General features: G+C 35.7%; 1 protein-coding gene and 1 non-coding gene across 2 annotated transcripts in view; one reads left to right on the forward strand and one right to left on the reverse strand.

Moving 5' to 3' along the window:
• The window catches only part of ZNF385D (zinc finger protein 385D), a 936,273-nt gene that overhangs the window by 382,633 nt on the left and 533,041 nt on the right, over positions 1-20,599 (forward strand). The gene's annotated exons all lie outside the window — the stretch shown is intronic.
• Positions 1,523-1,629, reverse strand: LOC131826145 (U6 spliceosomal RNA). Its single transcript, XR_009351442.1, has one exon. It is a non-coding gene; the product is annotated as a U6 spliceosomal RNA (small nuclear RNA).

The raw sequence follows: 20,599 nt of genomic DNA on the forward strand, positions 1-20,599 counted from the left end.
CTTCTTTTCTGAAGAATTAAGACTGGTGTGAATTTATCTAAATGTTTTCATTTTGCTTCTTCTTAAAAAAAAAAAAAAAAAGGCATCTGATGAGTAAAGAATGATCCAAACCCAAATTATCATGTGGCATTAAAGCCAGAAGGTGTTTCTCTTAGGCTGTATTAAATACATAAAATTGCTATTCTTTCCCTTTACTTTATAGTCAAAGCCCAAAAAGACACATTCAAGAATGGAAAAAAGCTTTTAAAACTTAAAACACCTGTGAATAGTCAGTCATTAGAGATAGAGATAAATCTCAATATGATGGTAATATATTTCTGTTTCTGCTTTTAACTACTCTAACACTTATTCCTATTCCTACTAGTGTCTGTTCAAACAAAGGAAAGGGCATTTTTAATAAAACAGTGGCATTTTGAAAATTCACATTTAGTATTCTAAAAATTGTCTAATGGGCTCTCCTTCGTTATATTAAATTTTCAGAAGGGGGCTCATGGAGGACCATTCCCTAGGTGGGGGGGGATGTGGAATATTTAATTGCAATTGCTTATACTTACATTATATGACAATAATCTATCATTTTCAAAGATTAAGCAATTAGTTTAATGAGTGGGCATTCACTGACACATATATTTCTCAAGAAAGTTTTAAACTTTTATTAGCATAGCTTTGTATCTCTTTTAAGCTATGAATATTGTTAATTCAAAGATTTTATTTAAATGTGACTATTCCTGCAAAAAAAATAGTCTAAAAAGTAGTGGGTGGGGAGAGAGAAACATGTGACTCTGGCAGTCAAAAGAATAAAAAAAGGAAAAGAATATGATGTTCTTGGCAACATGTTGTAAAATTTAAGACAATAAAATATTACTAACATCTTTGGACTTCTTATAGTCACTCAGATCAATGATATATGACTGTTTTAGATAACTATTTCATTTCCATACTTGTCCATTTAGTTTCCTGGTGTACAAGCTTGCCTATAAATTCATACTTATTTCTCTTTGTTTTATTGAAATATATTCAACATGAGCATTCTGTATGTTTAAGTTGTAGAGTAAAATGACTTGAATTACATCTATTATTAAATGATTAGCACAGGGACGCCTGGGTGGCTCAGTTGGTTGAGCAGCTGCCTTCGGCTCAGGTCGTGATCCCAGCGTCCTGGGATCGAGTCCCACATCGGGCTCCCTGCTTGGGAGGGAGCCTGCTTCTCCCTCTGCCTCTGCCTGCCATTCTGTCTGCCTGTGCTCACTCTCTCCCCCTCTCTCTCTCTGATAAAAAAAAAAAAAAAAAAAAAAAAATTAAATGATTAGCACATAGGGTTTAGTTAATATCCATGAACTTATATAGATACAAAAGAATTGAAAATTTTTTTTCTCTGTGATAATGAATTTTTATTTCATCATTAATTTCTTTCTCAGCTTTTCTCTCTTTCAGGTGATCAGAATTTTGTTTAAGTTTTCAAGGAAATGGCAAATTGTATTGTAAGATAGAAACACATTAATATAGAAGTTCTTAATTTTTTTTAAATATTAAATTCTTCATGAATTTGTGTGTCATCCTTGTGTAGGGGCCATACTAATCTTCTCTGTATCTTTCCAGTCTTACTATATGTGCTGCTGAAGTAAGCATTAATGTATTTCTGAATTTGGAGTCTGCGTATAGACTCCAGTAATTTTTTTGTTTGTTCGTTTATGTTGTTGCTCTTGTTTGGTGTGGGGGTGTTGTGCACCTGTGTGATTAGAAATTTTAAAAAATCATGTCCTTATTTTTAGTTATATTTATTTATATTTCCTCTAGAGGAAATATAACATTTCTTTCCATTACAAATATAGATGACAAACCTTATTACTATTGGCAACTCCTGTGATTTTGTCACCAAGAGACATAATAGAAATCTGTTGTTGTTGCAGTTAACCTGACTTATTTATACTTATGACCACCTTGAAATAACAATCGTCTTTAAACCTGCCAAGAAATCTGTTATTTAATGTGTTAATAAGAAAGAACATATATTGGGACTCCTAGGTGGCTCAGTGGGTTCAACGTCTGCCTTTGGGTCAGGTCATTATTTTGGGGTCCTGGGATCAAAACCCAAGTCCAGCTCCCTGCTCAGCAGGGAGTATGCTTCCCTCTCTGCCTACCCCATCTCTTGCTTGTGCTCTTTCTCTCTATGTCATATAAATAAAATTGTTAAAAAAAAAGAAAAACCACATAGGAGCATATCACATTTTTAAAAATAATTTGATAACAGCATTTTAATATAATTGGTTTGTTTTATAGTTATTTGTACTTTAATATTTTATTTTAGGTGTTTAAAACCATAATTACACATGCATAGACTTGAACAGACTGCCAAAGGACTCCATTACATGCCCTCTTACTTGTACATTCTGAAGAGTTCTTGCACTAATTTATACAATTATATAACAGCAGAAAGTTTTTTTTTTGCAATGTATGCTCCTTAAAAAAGGATTTCTTTTGCAGTATGTACCCCTTGACAAAAAATTTATTTTGTGATATAGAACCCTTGAAAAAGAATGACGTAGACTCAGTTGCCTGGGTTCCCCAAGTTTAGTTTTTAAAAGGCCTTGCCATACCTCTAAATCCTATCTGCTATTTACAAACATACTCATTCTGGGTTTCATTTTAGCAATATAGATGTCCAGCCATACACATTAGTCAGGCTCAATGAGTTATAGGATTTCCCCTGTAGTATTGTTGTTGTTTTTAATCAATAAAAAGCCAAAGGCATTACATTGCATTAAAATGGTACAGAGCAAAGATATTTTCTGAAAGTTTCACTGACAATTTCTATGAAGTTCACTTGATATCTTAACTATTGTTGCATCCATCTAAAAAGACACTTAAAACAAGGCAAAGTTGTTTTTTCTTCTTCCTACAATATCTAAACTTCACAAAAACAGGTTGTACTACAGTCTAAGCACATGAAATGAGAATATTTAACATTGCTAGTTTGGGGGCACCTGAATGGCTCAGTTGGTTAAGCAGCTGCTTTCAGCTCAGGTCATGATCCCAGGATCCTGGGATAGAGCCTCTCATTGGACTCCCTGCTCAGCAGAGAGCTGCTTCTCCCTCTCCTTCTGCCTCTGCTTTGTCTACTTGTGCTCCCTCTGTATCTCTCTGTCAAATAAATAAATAAAAATCTTAAAAAAAAAAAAAAAAAGCACCACACACACACACACACACACACACATTGCTAGTTTGATTTCAATACTTTGTGAGTATGGATCTTCAAAACGAGGAGAAGTAATTGGATATCACCAACATCCTTGGACTGCCTTTTTTCTATCAGTACATTAATTAAATTCCTTTTTTTAAAAGATACATTTATTTGTTTGTATTACTATTTTATTTTTTATTACATTATATTAGTCACCAAACTTCATTAGCTTTTGATGTAGCTCTTGATTGTTTGCATATAACACCCAGTGCTCCATGCAATATGCACCGTCCTTAGTACCTATCACCACCCTAACCCATCCCCCACCCCTCCCCTCTGAAACTCTTAGTTTGTTTCTCAGAGTTCATAGTCTCTCATGGTTTGACTTCCCCTCTGATGTTCCTACCTTCATTTTTCCCTTTCTTCTCCTAATGTCCTCCATGCTATTCCTTATGTTCCACATACAAGTGAAACCATATGATAATTGTCTTTCTGTGCTTGACTTATTTCACTTAGTATAATCTCTTGGAGTTCAGTCCATGTTGATGCCAAAGTTGGGTATTCATCCTTTCTGATGGTTGAATAACATTCCATTATATATATGAACCACCTCTTTATACATTCATCTGTTGAAGGGCATCTCAGCTCCTTCCACATGAGAAAGAGAGCACAAGCAGGGGGAGAGGTAGAAGGATAGAGAGAAGCAGACTCCCCACTGAGCTGGGAGCCTGACATGGGGCTCGATCCAAGGACCTGGAGATCATGGCCTGAGCCAAAGGCAGATGCTTAACCATCTGAGCCACCCAGATGTCCCCACATTAAATTCTTTAACTTCATTATATTATTGGAAAACAGAAACACAATCTATGGAGTCACTATGACCAATATTCAAATATGGCTCTGCCATTAAAGAAATTATTAACTAGTATATCTCACAGTGTTCTTGTTTATTAAATGAAAATCATAGCAGGTAACACACATGACTGTTTAAAAATTAAATGAAATTATATGTTTATGTACTGTTTATCTGTAAATGTGTATATACAAACACACACACACACACATAGTGTTCTGCAGAGTCTGGCATATAGTAAGTGTACATAAGAAGTGCAGGATAGAGAGCAGAAATTGCTATGATTTCTAGGTCATTAACTCCAATGAATCAGCAAGGTTGACCGACCTTTTCACAGGACAAGTTCTTTTAGAACAGGTAATTTCACTACATGTTTTTATTGAGTTTTCATACTGTCCCATAGCATTTAATCAAATACATTATTGATTGATGAGTAAATGCATAATTCAAGGAAATAATGAACATTTAATTGAAACTCAGAATCATTGTGCTTTTGTGACAAGTGCTAATTAAATTTGCTGAAGAAATTTTTACTCTCTGTTAGGTCCTGGAAATCTAATAAGTCATAAGATCATGTGTTCTTCAGCAGCTCATAATCTGGAAGAGGCAAGAGAGAATTAAATCATAATTTCACTATAAGGAATAAATGATAGCATAAAGCAAATGGAACAAACTTTGTTTATAAAGATAATGCGAAAATTTCCCAGTGCTCCATGCAATATGCACCGTCATTAATACCTATCACCACCCTAACCCATCCCCCACCCCTCCCCTCTGAAACCCTTAGTTTGTTTCTCAGAGTTCATAGTCTCTCATGGTTTGTCTTCCCCTCTGATGTTCCTGCCTTCATTTTCCCCTTTCTTCTCCTAAAGTCCTCCATGCTATTCCTTATGTTCCACATACAAGTGAAACAATATGATAATTGTCTTTCTGTGCTTGACTTATTTCACTTTGTATAACCTCCTGGAGTATGACAATACATTGGGACTTGGAGTTTTAGGAAATTCTGTGAAAGGAAAAACAAAGATAAATGCAAGGAGAAGAATGAAGGGTAAAGATAGATAGGAGTGAATGCTGAAGTATTGTTCACGTGTCTTGTTTCAATAAGTGGTACTTTTCTCTCCAAGCACCCAATGGAAATAAAAATACAAATTAAGGGGCGCCTGGGTGGCTCAGTGGATTAAAGCCTCTGCCTTCGGCTCAAGTCATGATCCCAGGGTCCTGGGATCTCTCCCCCGCATCGGGGCGAGAGAGGAGGAAGCAGGCTCCCCGCCAAACAGAGAGCCTGTTTGGCGGGGAGCCTGCTTCCTCCTCTCTCGATCTGCCTGCCTCTCTGCCTGCTTGTGATCTCTGTCTGTATCGGGCTCTCTGTTTGGCGGGGAGCCTGCTTCCTCCTCTCTCGATCTGCCTGCCTCTCTGCCTGCTTGTGATCTCTGTCTGTAAAATAAATAAATAAAATCTTTAAAAAAATACAAATTAAATCAATAGGAGACTTAAAAATCTAACTCATTGATAAGAAACTTTTAGAAAAAGATGTATTTCTAACATTCAGGATTGGCAAGGATACAGTGAAATGAGCAAGCTCTAAAATTATGGAAGGGAGAATAAATTGCTATCACATTGTGGGTGGAACAATTTGACAATTTATATTTAGGGTTTTATAAATGTTCACATTCTTTAGCCTTGTGACTCCACTTCTTAGAATCTATATTAAGAAACTAATCAAATATGTATACAAAACTTACACAGGCAGATTTGTATTACAATTAATATATAATACCTAAAAGACTAGAAACAACCTAAATATTTGACAGGACAGAAAGGGGTAAATAAATAATGGTATAGGCATACACTAGGACACCTTGCAGCCATCCAGGAAACATGTTTATACAGAACATTTAATAATATGGCAATATGCTCATAATATGATAAGGATTGCAATAGAGTATAATAACACACACGTTAGACTCAGAGAGACCTGAATTCTCATCATATCTTCATCCCTGTCTGTATAGCCTGGGAAAACTTGAAGTTAACTGAGCTTCAGCCTCTTCACTTATAAGATGGGTTAAAAAAAAAAAATAGTACTGGGCACCTGGGTGGCTCAGTGGGTTATGCCTTCACTCAGGTCTTGATCCCAAGGTTGTGGGATCGAGCCCCACTTTGGGCTTTCTGTTCCGTGAGGAGGTTGCTTCTTCCTCCTCTGTCTCTGCCTGCCTCTCTGCCTACTTGCGATCTCTCTCTGTCAAATAAATAAATAAAATCTTTAAAAAAATAATGCTTATTCTTCAAGGTTGCTTTCAGGGTTCACTAGGAAAACATTTAAAGAGTTTATTTAGAGCTTGACATCTAGAAGGAGTAAGGACTGAATAATGATACTATGATGGATGATGATGATATAATTTTTTGTTTTTCTTTTTTTCATAGAAATCGTTCTTCTACATCCTTCTTTCTGCTCTCAGATGTTATTTGTATGCCTTCTATCGTATTTAACATGAGCTTGTTTGGGTAATGGCCCTACTGTATCCTTATATTTTGCACACACACAAATAGTGAAGGCATCAGATGCCCACACCTATGCTTTCTAGAGACTTTCTGATCTTTGACTATTACTGGACATCTACCTTCTGTAAAATTAGCTATTATGTTATCAAGTAGGCAATATGTATAGCACTGCTGAGTTGGAGTGGAGGTAAGATAATAGCAAATTACAGATAACATACTGACTGTCCGGAATTATGCATTTATATGTAGGCTAACTCATTTAATTTTCATAGCAACCACATGAGGTAGGATTGTCATAATTCTTATTCCACAGATGAGCATACTGGATAGATTGGTTAATTTGTCTGCATTCACACAGATAATTAGTGGATAAGTGGGTTTTAAGTCCATATAATCTGGCCCCAGAATCCATAACTCACTAACATGCTAAACTGCCCTTTTAAAGGGTTGCACTGTATATCCATGTGGACAGACACCATACTAGACTTCTTAGTACTGAAACTGCCTTTACTACCACTGTGATTGGTACAAAGTAACAATTCAATAAATCTTGTCCAGAGCAGGACTGGCCAAAGTGAAGAAGATAGATATTTCAAATTCCAAATGCAGTGTGGTACTCCTGATAATCATTCCGTAGCTGCTTTATACATCCGGGGCTTTCAGGTAAAGTATCTGCTCTTGAGACTATACCATAACACAGTTATGGTATAGTCTTTATACTGGAGCATTCCTCTTTGTGGTAGAAACATTGTTTGCCAGCCATTTGGCTAATCATTTTTAAATGATAGAAATAATCAACCTTTATACTGGAGCATTCCTCTTTGTGGTAGAAACATTGTTTGCCAGCCATTTGGCTAATCATTTTTAAATGATGGAAATAATCAACCTAAAAACAATTGCATGACTTCCAAATTATTTTTTTTCTTGTTTTAACTGTATGAATACTACAGCCTTTTATCTCCCCCTTCTCCCAATGTTTTCTAACAAAACAAATGTGGTTTTTGTCCCATTTTATATTTAGAAAATTCATGGCATTGTGGTGGCATGTTGTTACAGATCTCAAAGCTAAGAGCATGATTTTGGCTCTTGTTTTCAGTTTGCTTGACTGAATAGTTTATAACTACAATTTCAAAATTCCTTAGAAACATGAAACAGTCTTTGCCAGGAGTACAACTGCTTTCCATCTAAAATGCCAGCATTTCAGTGTGTCTTGCAACATTTTAATTAGCTTGCTTATGGAACCAAATACACTCATAAAACACTGAAGGCAAAAGAAAGTCTCCCTCGCCATAATTACTTTTTGTAAAGGATTTACTTACATTTTCATAATTATTCAAGTGTTTTTGTACAGAGAAGTTTACATTTTAAATGGAAAATTATACCTCCACAAAATCCTCTGCAAATTAGCAGCTTTAATATAAGCATTCTAATTCTCAGTACAGTGCACTGTTGATACTATTGTGGGACCACACACTGGTTGTTTAGAAAGATAAATTTGCTGCAGCAACCTGTTAAATTTGAGTTATTGCCAGAAGATTTGTGTTGTCTTTAATGTAGCATTCTGTTGTCAAAGGAAGTCCAAGCTGTACACATTATTTGCCAATGGTTTAAGAAGCTCAGAATTTCCCCATGTCGTTAGCAATAAGTATTTCAGCTCATAATCTTTCTCTGTTAGAGGATGTAGAGATAGGCTGAGCTCTATAAAAATAAAATTAGAAAAGGAGTCAATAAGATTTCTATACCTACATGTAAGTCAATTTGTAACTTGATATATTATTTCTAGTATCAGTGTGCCATATAGAGTTACTGTGTTTACACTAGGATATCATTTATAGTACATAAATTATAAATTAAGTATAAATATGATCATTAGTAATTGCTTATTTATATAATAGAATAGAGTAGAAATATGCATTAATTCTTAAAATTAATGCTAAGGAATATAAATAAACATAAATGAAAATAGAAATAAATTCTAATTTTATTATCCAGAAAAAGGCACAGTTAACATTACCAGCCCTTAGTAGGAAGTTAGGTAGGTTCATGCTCCAGTAATATTTCAAATGGAACATGATTTTTAATTTTAAATTTGTGAAGATTTCCTTGTTGCTTCTGGTTAATCATTGGTATTGACCAAAAGTTTATTAGATAGAATCATGAGAAGAACCATAATTGTTCCTCTGTCAATAGATCCCAAAGATGACAGAGGAATTTCATTAGCAATCACAGAATTTTAGCTCAGGGATTCCTTTTTTTATTTTCAAAGAAAATATACACCCCATGATAGTTATTCTTATATGACACATCCCTACAAACTCTTAGGAAAGGTCATTGAAAAAAACTTTTTAAAATAATAGCAGAATTTTGCATCTGGAGTCAGGGCAAAATATACCAATTTTTATAACTCCCCATTTAAGACTTGTCTTCAGTTAAAGCTGAAAATGAAAAAGATAAGTGAGAAGTGCTAGAAAGGTTACATATAAAGCTTTGCATTAAATGAAGCACACATGTGAAAGCTCTAGAGAGACTAGAAGTAGAAATAAATTCTCAACAGCTCGATATATTCTGTCAGTAGAAACAAGTAAAAGGCAAGGGTTGTGTCAAAAAAAGATAATAAGTTATAGAAAGGCTAATTTTGTGTTACCTGGTTCAGCTGAGGCATCTTAATGGGATTAAAGTGAGGAGAGCACTCCAAGGTAATTACATACTTATAGACTGTGGTTGTGTGTTTGTGTGTTTTAATGGAAAGAGAATGTGTTGTCCTAAGAACAACCAGAGACTCTAAAGTTCAGAAGAAAATGACTTTTGGTACTTATGATTGTGTAAGGTATTTGAAGCATATTTTATCATTTACTCAAATAGTTGTTCCAGGTTTAAAACCCAAATTACCTTTTGCAAGAGAGAATGATCATCATTTGCTAATAATTATCTTTTACATGTCTAAACTGAGAGGTAATCCACAAACAATTAATTTCCAACTTTTGCATCAGAACATTATGCCAGAAAGTTCTGACTATTTTGCCATGTGATTATAATTTAGAAAATGACAAACACATTGAACAATGTGTCCTGAGAGACTGAAGCCCTGTCCAAATCAGAAATGAATCAAGTTGGTAGAAGTCCTGTCCAGTAGGTTGAACCATATGGAATGGCTGATCTACAGCCTACAGAAACAATGATTTCATATGACTCACTCCAATAATGGTGTTTTATGAGTTTTGTGACAGTACTTTTCAATTCAACATGAAAACTTTAGTAGTTATCTATTGCATTGTAACAGCTTACTCCCAAATTTAATGGTTTAAAACAATAAAGATTTATTATGTTGAAGTCTCTGTGAGTCAGGAGTACAGCTCAGTTGCCTGGTTTTAGTTCAAGATCTCTTATGAGATTACAGTCAAAATATTGGCAAGGGCTGAAGTTACCTGAAAGCTTGACTAGGGCTGGTGGATCCATTTCCAAGGTGACTTACATGCTGGCAAGTTAGTATCAGTTGCTGGCAGAAGGCTTACTTTCTTGCCACAGTGGCCTCTCTGTAAGGCTGATTCACTGTCCCCACAGTATCACAGCTAGCTGAACCTAGTGAGAGATCCAGGAGAATGAAAGGGAGTCACAATGCCTTTTGTGACTTGTTTTGGAAGTCAGGCCCCATCATTTCTAACATTTTATTCAGTTAAAGTGAATCCCTAAGTTTAGTCCAAAATCAAGAAGAGAGGAATTACATTCTACCTTTTGAAGAGAGGGCTATCAAAGAATTTATGAACATATTTTTGAACCACCATAACAATAGTAGTTACTCTGCATGTAAATATATGATTGATTCTCATCCAGTATTTTTATTATAACTTTTAAAGATTTTATTTATTTATTCAACGGACAGAAATCACAAGCAGGCAGAGAGACAGGCAGAGAGAGAGTGGGGGAAGCAGGCTGCCTGCTGAGCAGAGAGCCGGATACAGGCCTTGATCCCAGGACCCTGAGACCATGACCTGAGCCAAAGGCAGAGGCTTAACCCACTGAGCCACCCAGGTGCCCCACATCCAGTATTTAATACAAGTTCCTTTGTTCCAGAATTCGATATGTATTTTTCAACCCTGGTGCTCTATTTCTCTATTTGTCTCCTCTTCATCTTGAATCTTCCTGCAGGTTTTGCTTTTCTTCCTTCTCTTGCTCAACATATCTGCTAAGGTGGAACATCTAAAAATCGTAGTCGTTTTCAGAGGCCTAAGAAACAATAATTGTTGAACTTTCCCTGAAGAAAGTAAAGGTTTTACTGGACTGGGGAAAGACATTTATTATTTCCCTGTTTATTTTAAACCTCAAAATCACACATTTTGGAAAGAGCTACCCCAAAAGTTTATTATAGGAAAACCTCTTTATTGTTGGCCAGAGTAGTTAAATTGTGGTTATGCTTAGTTACTAGTTAACTGTCAAGTGTTGGGTAAGAAGCTCAATGTCTAGACCTTATTGTTCCTTATCTCAAGATTGTCTCTAAGGTTTTATTTAATAGTTAAGATATTATATGACTATGATTAATAGCGATGTGTGGAATTAACTACACATAATAGGATAGTATGGAATTTATTTTTTTCCTCTCTTCTGTTTGGTGCAGTTGTATGGAACAGTGACAAAATATTTCTGGTATTTCTGATTCTTGTATACCTTTGTATACATTTTTTGTGTATCTTTTTTGTAATGTTTGGTCCTAGCCCAGAAAATTTTTCAAGCGAATGAATCATCAATCAAATATCATTTGGTCAAAGTGGAAATTGAAAAAGAAGATGGGCTTCCACTAGAGACAGTCCCAAGTATTTTCCGCTGTTCTCCATCTCATCATGTCCATTGGCAAATTCCTGGAGCTGGGGAAGCTGGGTTGTTGGAAGCTATATCCAATGCAAATAACCTTTTCAAACCTAAAGTTATGATTTTGATATTAACATAAAGCAAATATGTTTTGTTTTGTTTTTTCATACATTTTACATTCTTCTAGGTTTTTTTTTTTTTTTTTTTTTTGGTTTGCTTGTTATGTTTTTGCTTTTTTACAGAATTGAACTCAGTTGTGTAGGAAACATTTGTGGTAACACTGAACTTGTTAAGGTAGCTTTTGCATGCCATCTTGCCTCACTCCCCAGGAAGACTTTTTAAAGTGTTAATTTGCCAATTTGTGATTTTCTTCCTGATTACATTTGCGGGGAGCCATCTAGAGACATAATTAGTAGGAATGCCTTGTACTCTCAAAACAGTAATTGGATAAAAAAGGTGTATGGAAATTTTTACTAACATCCAGTCTAGTCTGGAGACAAATGCAAAGTCTGATCATAAACATATGTGCCAGATCACAGCAAAACCTCTAATCTCAGAGAAAATTTAGCAACATTTTAAATCACAACAGGACAAATATATCCTAATATATGCTTGCTAATGATGGTGTAGTTCCTGGGTTATTTTCTCCCTCTCTCTAGGACAAAAAAATGCAAGATATGTACCATATCTAAAATACTACCATATTAGTCTTAATTTAAATCCTGGGTTTATTTTTTAACTTTTTAAAGATTTTATTTGTCAGAGACAGACAGAGGCAGAGAGCACAAGCAGGGGGAGCAGCAGGCAGAGGGAGAAGCATACTCCCCACTGAGCAGGGAGCCAGATGTGGGACTCCATCGCAGGACCTTGCGATCATGCCCTGAGCCTAAGGCAGATGCTTAACTGCCTGAGCCACCCAGGTGTCCCCAAATCCTGTGTTTGGATTATGCTAGTGAGAAATACCATACATACGTTTAGTACTTTCTCTTTGATTGGTGCTTGATTAGGAAATATAGGTACATAACTGAGTAAGAAATAGCAGTCAAGGAACTCAGCATCTGGGATCCAGCAATTCTAATCAAAAGAAATAAAGCAGTGAAATAGTCTCCAAATAAATCTGGGACATTTTATGTCTAGAAATGGTGAAAAACAAATAAACAAACAAATAAAACAAAAAATAGAGAAAAATTAATTTGTTATCTGGAAATAAGATTGGAACTAGTTTTTTTTTTTTTTTTTAATTTAATTCCAGTGTGGTTAATATATAGTGTTGTATTAGTTTCAGGTATATAATATCATGATTCAATAATTCCATGTTTTACTCAGTGCTTATCAAGATGAGTGTACTATTAACATTTTGATTTATTATTTGTGTATAAATTCTATACTACTGTTATTGTTAATGTCTAGTATTTCTGATTCTTGCCTTTGGCTACATGAACTATCCGTAGGTCTGCTGGATTGCTAAAGGAGAAGGACTTGGTGAAACAGTTTACCTGGTCTCCAGCAGGCTCCCTTCTGCTTATTTCTTTAAGGACATACAGAGCTACTGAGTAGTCTTACGGGTACACACACATCCTCCACCCCACCTCCCATTACTTTATTTTTTTCATTTTTAATGTTATTTCTCCTGATTAATTCTTCACATTCTTTGAAAGCCAAAGACAATCAATGTCCAAATAAACTTTTTTTTTAAAGATTTTATTTATTTATTTGACAGACAGAGATCACAAGTAGGGCAGAGAAGCACGCATAGAGAGAGCGGGAAGCAGGCTCCCTGCCGAGCAGAGAGCCAGATGTGGGGCTCGATCCCAGGACTCTGGGATCATGACTTGAGCCGAAAGCAGAGGCTTTAACCCACTGAGCCACCCAGGTGCCCCCCAAATAAACTTTCTTAGGAGTGGGAGAATGAAAGTGATTTAGTTTATCCCTCAGAATTTTCATTTTAATATACTTAGGTTTTAATTGTTTAGAATATTTTTTAATTGAAGCCTGGCATACATACACAAAATCATACAAATCGTAAGTATATAGTTCAATGGGTTTTCACAAAGCAAATACATTTGCATAACCAGCATGGAGTCAAAAATTAGAATATTGGGACAAACCATAAGTGACTCTTAATCTCACAAAACAAACTGAGGGTTGCTGGGGGGAGGGGGATTGGGAGTAGGAGGGTGGGGTTATGGACATTGGGGAGGGTATGTGCTATGGTGAGTGCTGTAAAGTGTGTAAACCTGGCGATTTACAGACTTGTACCCCTGGGGATAAAAATATATTCTATGTTTATAGAAAAATTTAAAAATATTAGAATATTGCCATCCCTAGCAGCCCTAGTAATTAACCCCTCTCTGATAATAATACTAATAGATTGATTTTACACATTTTAAAATTCTATATAAATGGCATCATATAGCATGTACTCTTGTATATGGCTTCTTTGTATAGTATTATGTTTGAATGATGCATTGTTTTTATTTGTAACAGTGGTTCATTTATCAACACTAAATAGTTTTCTATTACATGAACATACCAACATGTAGTTATTCATTCTACTGTTGATGGAAAGTTTGGAATTGTAAGTAATACAGATATGAAAAATATAATACATGTTTTGGGGCTCATCTGTTATATAGTATGTTTCATGTCCTCTTCTCTGTACTTTCCATCTATTTTTCTCTCTGTATTATAGTCTAGATGTTGTGTATTGATCCATTTTCCAGTTTATTGATGTTTCTTCAGCTGTGTCCCATCTATCATGCTATGATGTCAGTTATAGTATTTTTCAATTAAAAAACTTTCCATTTGATTCTTTTTTTTATTTTCTGTGAGAATTCTCTACCTAGTCATCTAGTTTCTTAAAGATATTAATCACAGTTATTTTAAAATTTCAATGACTGTCATGACTGTATCATTTGTGTCACTTAGCATTGCCTGTCTTTTTTTTTCTTTTCATCTTATTTCTTAATGTCCCAAGAAATTTTAGTTTCACTGTTAATCTTGTGTGTGAAGAGTTTTAGTGATGATTTACCCTATCCTTTGGCAGGCCAAAAAGAGTCATATCACCTAAGTCCAGTTAGACCTTGAACTAATTCGATACTAGTTTGCAGTCTTATCTACCTCTGGTTTACCCCCAGGGTTTATCCCTCCAGGGATCCCAGTTAGAGCCTAGAGGGTTTACTGGTGCCACTCCCTTTTGAAGGGCTTTAATTTTGATCTCCTGAGCAATAGGGGAATGCTGAAATACCATACTACTCTTTGATTGTATTTGGTTGCTTTACACATACTTTCTGCTTGGCTCCATTACATCTTTTCCTATGTAGCTTAGTCAGATAATGACTCAATGAGACAACAAGTCTTGAGTGCCAGTCTCACTTACATGAACTTTACTTATCAATGGAATTTTGGTCAATCAAGTCCTAGATGCCTTGTTGTACCAGAACTCCAATTCTTGTTTCCTCAAACATCTGAGATTGCCAAAAGCTCTTTTGTATGTTATGTTGCTTAGAAGCTTCTCTATGCAGCTTAGTCGCATCTTGGTATATGTCAAGAATCAATAAACGTCCCAAAGAGAAAGCCATTGTACAGAAAACCTAGCTTACCTCAATGAAATTTTCTTTCTCTCCAGGATCTAGCCCTTCAAAACTGGCTACTTCAGCAGTTCTCTCCTGCTTTCAAATCCACTGCTTAAAATTTCATTATGTTGGGGCGCCTGGGTGGGTCAGTGGGTTAAAGCCTTTGCCTTCGACTCAGGTCATGATCCCAGGGTCCTGAGATTGAGCCCCACGTCGGGCTCTCTGCTCAGCAGGGAGCCTGCTTCCTCCTCTCTCTGTCTGCTTCTCTGCCTACTTGTGATCTCCATCTGTCAAATAAATAAATAAAAACTTAAAAAAAAAATTCATTATGTTACTTTTTGCTCTTAGAAGGATTATTGGTTTGCTGTAAGAAATCTCAACATAATTGGAAATGGATGTTCTAGGCTTGAAATATTTTTATCCTTTTTTTTTTTTTTTTTAGAATAAATACTTAAATGGTAATAAGATGAAGCATTTAAGACAGTAAATTTAGGAGAAGTGAATTATGTTCATATTATGTAATCTTAAGGAATTTGGGTAAAATAGAGATATTATTTTCTTACCCATGACTGAAATAGGTCAAAAGAAGCTAATGATGCCAAAGTTAAAAACTTAAAATAACGATCATTACAGTACTCCTAGATTTTATATTTTCACAGGTGTCTGCTTTTTACAAGTCAAATATACAAATTTTCTTTGTAAAACTTACATATGGCACTTTTCAAAATTATTTGACCTTATTTTGTCACGTACTGTAAACATCATCTGTGTACACATGTTCTTTTGGATTTATATACATGGTTTTCTGCTCTACAGCAAACATACAAACTCAAATATCCACATGCATGTGCATGCACACTTATTTTAAAAAATCAGAAGTAAACTTTCAAGTTGACGCTAATAGGCTTTATGTGTGAGACTATAATTAATCAGGAAATGAATATAATAAAGCCTTTGCTGTACATTGTAGATTTGACCCAGTCCAAGCACTGCTAGAGTAATTTAATTGAAAGCGACAGATGTGTCTTTACTACCTAAAGTTTTTCATTTCTTTCACTTATTAGGAGAAATGAAAGTGAGGTCAATTCCTTAGCTTTGAAATGTCAATATGCTATTTATGTTTGCTACACATTGAGTTTGTTTTCCAAATAAAACACCAGCTTTAGAAATTGTGCCAGGTGTTCAGGGTTGTTTTTCAACTCGTTCAAGTCAGTAATACAATTCTGCCTAAAGTCCTGTACTACAAAATTATTGAATTCATCAAATCCATTGAGGTAGAACTATACTACTCGATATGGAGGACCTACAGAGTGTAACTCTTAATTTCTACTGCTGAATTCTGATTAAGATTAGCAAAATTCACTCTAGAAAGGCAGGTTCCAAAACAAGGAAAAAAGGGAATGATACTTGTTGAATTACTTTTTACCTTTATAAAAGTGCTTATATATATATTTTTTATATAATTTCAAACTGATAGAAAACTTTCAAGAATAGTACAATGAGCTCTCACATAGACTTTATCCAGACTCACTCTTACTTGAATTTGGCCCAACTGCTTTATTGTTATCTCTCCCCTTTGCACCTTCCCTCCCCTTCTCCTTTCATATTTTTGATTCTTTCAAGGATTGGGGAAACATTTTGTTCCATTAAACCAGTATACTCTAGTGTGATTTTCCTAGGAGCAAGGATATCTTCTTACCATAGAACAGTTATCAAAATCAGGAAATTTAATACTGATATGAAATTGCCAAATCTACAGTTCATATTTGGATCTGTCAATTATTCCAATAATGTCCTCTGTACCCATTTCTCCTCTGTGTTCTGTCCAATGTAGGATTATACGCTGCATGTAGTTTTCTTGTTCTTTAGAGTTCTATTGTGAAACAGTTCTTTGACCTTTCTTTATCTTTATTTGTGAAGAGTACAAGCCAATTATTCTGAAGAATGTTTTTCGATCTGTATTTCTGACATTGTATATTTGAAATGTGTTTGTTTTCTTGGTTGCTTTCTGTATGCCCTGATAGACTATATCTAGGAAATGTTTCTGTCTTGCTCAGTTGTGTTTCCTCATCCTTAGGTTTGGTACACATTAGGTATTCAGTAATTGATTTTTGAGTAAGTGAGTGCTTATATGTGGCATGCATTTTACGCATATTATTTTATTTCCTGGCTACAACTTTGAAATTGCATTATCCTTAAACCTATTTTGCAGATAGGGAAACTTAGGATCCAAGTCTACTAACCACTGAAGTTATCCCCTTTAATCACTTAATATCCCTTTTAATCACTATGAAGTGATTAAAAGTATCCCTTTTAATCACTCTTAAGTGATTAAAAGTGATTAAAAGCCAGGTCTCCCTTGGTCAAAAATGTTTTCACTTCAAACTCTGCTCACTCTCAGAGTACAGTTTTTTTTTTTTTTTTTTTTTTTCATTTTCTGGGCATAGTACTTCGCAATTCTAGTGTCAAAATAGGAATTCACTATGCTGGAAAACCATTAAGAGATAAGTGTAACTGGATAGAATGAAATAAACCTAAGCACTAACATCATTTTTATCTGCTTAGTATGTGAACACATGCATTTTCCTCAGTTCAGTATCTTCTAAAGATGTCTCATGGTCTTGTATTGCTGGTATCCAAATACAGTCTATAAGAATAGAAATTACCTCCAGACATAAAACAGAATATTCTGTTACTTCAAAATCTTTGAAATTGGAGACTCTTCTCCTTTTTTGAAGGACCAACTGTGGAGCAAGTACTTAAGAATTCTCTGAAGCAAGTGTTTATAAAGAGCCCTAGAGATATATATTTTTTCATTTGTGAATATGTTTTCACTTTGTTGGACATACAATGATGCCAACTGCAGGTTTTAGTAGATGAAGGAGATGCTGAAAGAGATAAGAAATGACATTTCATATTTAAAACCCTTTAAATGTAACCAGTTTTAATTTTTTTTCCTGGCTAATGATATTTTATTCATTCTTTACTCAAGATTATAAATTGATTTGTAAGTCGAATGGATTTACACGTTTTAGATTATTGTATAAAATTGAATTCGAAGAATTAAACGGGCATGGTATGATGCCTAGCATTTATATACCCTTTATTATATCCCTAGCACTGCACAGGACACTTAGCCTGCAATTTGTTGAGTATGGATTATTCATTGAGATTCAACATCATTGTTGGAACCATCATTTTTATTTATACCTTGTGGCTTTTATTTTTTTTTTCAAGGTTTTATTTATTTATTTGACAGAGAGAAATCACAGGTAGGCAGAGAAAGATGGGGAGAGAGAGATGGGGAAGGAGGCTCCCTGCTGAACAGAGAGCCCTATGCAAGGCTCGATCCCAGGACCCTGAGATCATGACCTGAGCCGAAGGCAGAGGCTTAACCCACTGAGCCACTCAGGCGCCCCTATACTTTGTTGCTTTTAATGTTATTTCTGGAATCTTGAGTATGCATTTATCTTTAATTACCAAGAGAAGAAATACCTAAAGCTGTCATAAAGACATCTCTTACATATTCACTGTATTCTATCTTAAAGGCTGTTGTATACAGAAGTGATCTGACCATCAGGGGCAGCAAATTATAAAATAAAGTGTTTTTAGAAGAGGAGTGCATTGTTTTGACTGCTTTAGATTTTCAGAATGTAAATTCAGACCAGGAAGTTTCATTTAGGTGATATCTGTGTTCACAATCTTAGGTAATAAGGATAATTTGGGTAAGGAGAGGAAGAAACGAGTAGAAGAAGCAATAGGAACTTCTTCTCTTCCTTATCCTTAGCTATTTTTCCACATCCTACCAATTACTAGATCATTGATTGTAATCTGAAAAATTAGATCGGTACTGCTCACCGTCCTCCTGAACACTGCCTTCACCCTATGTCCAAACACACCACACCATACACAGAGCCAATGCCACCCCAAAGATAGAAGATAACATGCCAAACAGATGATAAACTTCTCCCGAAAGGGTGCTACAACAGTGTTTTAAGTGGCACACCCCAATTTGTGCAAGGTTTAACATTTTGTAAAGCCTATGAACATTTTAAAGTATTTCTACACAAATTCTGTGTAATCTCTTCAGAAAGGATCATGTGGCCATTTTGATTTTTTTTAAGCCAGGTTAGAACTGTTGAATAACAGATACTGCTCGGGGGGCATCTGGGTGGCTCAGTTGTTTAAGCATCTGCCTTCAGCTCAGGTTATGATCTCAGGGGCCTGAGATTTAGCTCCTTGTCTGGTTTCCTGCTCAGTAGGGATTCTGCTTCTCCCTCTGCCCCTCACTCCACTCTCATGCTCTCTCTCACTCTCCCTCAAATAAATAAAACCTTAAAAAATAATACATTTTCACAGAGGTCTCAGCACCTTGCTAGCTAACAAAAGTAGCCAGCAGCCAGCATGAATATTGTGTCAGATTTCCCTTCTGGAAACTGAATTTCTGGATTCTCTCTGAAAAAAATCAGTACTTCCAAGTTTTAGATTTTTTTTTTTTTTAAGATTTTATTTATTTGACAGACAGAGATCACAAGTAGACAGAGATGCAGGCAGAGAGAGAGGGGGAAGCAGGCTCCCTGCTGAGCAGAGAGCTCGATGTGGGGCTCGATCCTAGGACCCTGGGATCATGACCTGAGCTAAAGGCAGAGGCTTTAACCCACTGAGCCACCCAGGTGCCCCACCAAGTTTTAGATTCTTATAAAAAAAAAAAAATAAAGAACCCAAATTTCTTTAAGTATTTAAAATCCAGACCAAAATTCTTTCTGATCTACATTCTGATCTTCTTAACTTCAGAAATCCCTATTTATTATTTACTTCTCTTTATGTCTACCACTAGGATTCTCATCAAATCTGTAGTCATTTCTTTGCAGCAATGATGTCTAAAACTTTTCTATTTTTACATTGTCCATGATTTGTTCTCCACATTAATTGAAAAGGATCTTTCAAAGACACTCATATGATCATATCTTTTTTTTTTTTTTAAATTTAAATTCAGGGGCGCCTGGGTGGCTCAGTGGGTTAAAGCCTCTGCCTTCGGCTCAGGTCATGATCCCAGGGTCCTGGGATCGAGCCCCGCATTGGGCTCTCTGCTCCGGGGAGGGCCTGCTTCCTCCTCTCTCTCTGCCTGCCTCCCTCCCTACTTGTGATCTCTCTCTCTGTCAAATGAATAAATAAAAATAAAATAAAATTTAAATTCAATTAGCCAACATATAGTACATCATTTGTTTCAGACGTAGTATTCAGTAATTCATCAGTTGCTTGTAACACCCAGTGCTCATCATATCACATGCCGTTCTTAATGCCCATCACCACGCCATTCAATATCCCATTCCCCCAGCCACATCTCTTACCCCGCTTTACATTCTTCAGTGCCTTCCTATTGCTTTTAGGATTAAGGCCCAGCTCTCTAGGCTGGCCCAACAATATGAACTCCCAACAACCAAACTCATCTTCCTTTTGGGTGACCTGTCTTCCTTTTATTCTCTTCCTTTTAGTGACATTATTCTTTCAATTTCTCATAGGTTCTATGGTCCTTTTCAGAATCGTACAAATGTCTCTCCTTCTTTGAAAATTGCTCCTCATCAAGTCCACTATGCTCTCCCACTAAATAATGGATTTGTTAGTATCTTTTAGTACTAATGTCTCCAAGGAAGCCTTTCCTGAGCCCCCAAAGAGGTCAGA

This window comes from Mustela lutreola, chromosome 2, assembly GCF_030435805.1.
Source record: "Mustela lutreola isolate mMusLut2 chromosome 2, mMusLut2.pri, whole genome shotgun sequence".
NCBI lineage: Eukaryota > Metazoa > Chordata > Mammalia > Carnivora > Mustelidae > Mustela > Mustela lutreola.